The sequence below is a fragment of the Delphinapterus leucas genome, chromosome 11 (genome assembly GCF_059928025.1).
Source record: "Delphinapterus leucas isolate spDelLeu-1000000601 "Yukka" chromosome 11, BTC_Dleu_Yukka2, whole genome shotgun sequence".
NCBI classification, from domain to species: Eukaryota; Metazoa; Chordata; class Mammalia; order Artiodactyla; family Monodontidae; genus Delphinapterus; species Delphinapterus leucas.
The window spans coordinates 76,951,581-76,954,411 of record NC_143139.1 but is presented as its reverse complement, the minus strand read 5'-3'; the positions used below and the strand labels follow the sequence as shown (position 1 = coordinate 76,954,411).

General features: G+C 41.2%; 1 pseudogene; it reads right to left on the bottom strand.

Annotated features, from left to right (window-relative positions):
- Positions 1 to 622: 622 nt before the first annotated feature.
- LOC149748057 (large ribosomal subunit protein uL23 pseudogene) lies at positions 623 to 2,144 on the bottom strand (annotated as a pseudogene).
- Positions 2,145 to 2,831: the final 687 nt, after the last annotated feature.

The following is a 2,831-nucleotide window of genomic DNA, read 5'->3' as shown; positions in this document are numbered from 1 at the left end:
GAAATTTCTGTGTTTATTAAAAAGAAGTCCCCACCCACCCTCCCTTAACCCCTGGTAACTTCTAATTTACTTTCCGCCTCTATGAATTGGCCTATTCATGTAGGTGGAATCATACAATATTTGTCCTATGTCTGGCTTATTTCACTTCGCACAATATTTTCAAGATTCATCAGTATGTATCAGAATTTCACTCCTATTTAAAGTGGGATAATAGTCCACTGTATGTATATACCACATTTTGTTTATCCATCCGTGGACGTTTGGGTTGTTTCTACCTTTTGGTCACTGTGAATCATGTTGCTATGAACATTGGTGTACAAGTATCTGTGTGAGTCCCTGCTTTCAATTCTTTTGTGTATACACCTAGGAGTGGAATTGCTGTTTAACTTCTTGAGGAACCACTAAACTGTTTTCCAAAACAGCTACACCATTTTATATCCCCACCAGTAATGCATGATGGTTTCAACTCTGGTTCGTTTGGTTTTTTTGTTTGTTTGTTTCTTTGTTTTGACATTTAATAGGAAGAGAACCACTTTCCACTGCACAGGTATTATGCCATCTTGAGTTCCCCTGTTGGCATATCATTTACCCATTAATCCATTCAGCAAAAATTTACCAAATACCTGTGAGGTGCTAGGCATTGTACTAGGCACTAGGCCCTGTTGGATACAATAGACATGGGTTCTGTCTTCATAGTGCTTTACTGTTTAGTTAAAGAGACAAGAAAGAAAAAGCAAAAACATGCATCATTGCAGATTATGATAGGGTTCTCTGGAGAAATGAACAGGGACAGTGATAAGGACGATTATAGCGTGAAATTTTATTATTTGCTGTTTTAGGAAACAGCATAGTGTAAGGGATTAAGATGTGAGCTTTGAGGCCTGACAAGATTAATATTAGCTCTGCCGTTTCTAAACCTTTTGACCTTAGACGAGTTGCTTAAATCTCTTTGTGCCTCAGTTCCTGAACTATAAAATGGAGATCATAATAATAGTACTTACTTCAAAGGGTTATTGTGACGATTACATGATAGGGTCCATGAAAAGTATTTGGCATGCTGCCTGTCACATAGTAAGTACTCAGTAAATGTAATAATTTCATAGCTGCTCTTTGTAGGCTACGTGCTGTACTTATAACAATCCACACTTGGACTATTCAGCCAGTTATTCATGTTATGACCCACTAACAACACACAGTGGTCAAGCTTCTGCTTCCTGATACTCTTGACCACATAAGCCTATCCCTCTGTGTCCAGAGCCCAGTGGCCTCCTCTCCTGGCCAGCCCCTAGTTTTCCATCAAAATCTCTGCCCATGCCCTTCCTTCTTCTAGCCAGGAGGCGGTGGTATGAGAATAGAAGCTTCGAAGCTAGGCACATCTCTCTCATCAGTTGGATGACCTTAGAAAATTACTTACCTCTCTGAGCCTCAGTGTCCCCCTTGGTAAGGCACATCGGAAGCCATTGTGATGATGGGAGATAATGTATCTCAAGTACCCTTATCAGCCCGTCAATCAATGACTCAATCATAACTTTCTCTAGAGATATCTTTTTTCATGGTGAATATATATATATGTATCGATATATCTATATCTATATCTATATCTATATATTTAGAATTAGCCAGCTGGACTCAGTTGAGATGATCCCATTTGTTGGCAACATCCAAAGTCATGAGCCAGTCGAACATACGCCTTCTTCTCTCCATCAGGCCCGATCAGGGTGTGACCTTGGCCACGTCAGTGTCACAGAGCTTCTTCACAGCCTGGTTGATCTGGTGCTTGTTGGCCTTGACACCCACAAAGAACACAGTGTGTCGTCTTCTGTCTTCTTCAAGGCTGATGTGGTGGTCAGAGGGAACTTAACAGTGGTGTAGCGGTCAAGCTTGTTTCTCCTAGGGGTGCTCTTCCAAGGATATTTGGGCTGCCCTGAAGCTGCAGTACTTTGGGCTGTCAGGAGGTAGGTGAGGTGTGGATCTTTTTTTGTGTGGCTAGAGACACCTTTCAGCACTGTTCTCTTGGCCTTCAAAGTGTTTGCTTTGGCTTCAGCTTTGGGAGGGACAGGGGTTTCCTTCCTCACTTTCGGCACCATCTTGAAAAGCTAGTAGTATCCTAAATAAAATTGATAAGAGCATTTTCAATATTGTCCTGTTAAATTGATGCTTATCTAGTCTAGAAAATTTTAAACTGGGCAGTTAAAGAGTTAATAATTGATTAAATAGGAGGCCCATCATTTTTATAAAAGGCTAACTTTAGGCTCTTGATCAGGAATGTCAAACCCATTATAATATAGCTTCTTCAAGACAATCAGGTACAATGTAAGGCTACAAACAATGCCACCTTTTAAGCTTTGGTTTACCGCCTATGTGTACATTTTAATAAGACTCTGCTAAGTATAGGCCAAACAAATGATCCTCTAACAACAGGAATTCCAGGGGTCCTTCTGGTCAGGAGTCAGCAAACTATGGCCCGCAGGCCAAATATGGCCTACACCTTGTTTTTGTAAATAATCACTTATTGGAGCACAGCCATGCCCATTCGTTTAGGTATTGTCTATGATGGCCTTTGTGCTACAAAGAGGCAGAGCAGTTTTAACAGAGGCTGTATGGCCCACAAAGCCATCTACAGTATCTCCTATCTGTCCTTTTTTTCAGAAGTTTGCCAGCCTCTATTGCAGGCCAAGACAGGAAATGTTTGGGCAGCAGCCTTCAAATTGTTTGTGTAGCCTTTAACATACATGTGTTGTCTCCTGCTGTTTGCTGGTAGGGTCACTGTTCCGGTGTGCCTTGGGTGTTTCCATAGGAAAGGCTTTAAGTGGCATTTATCAATAGACTTA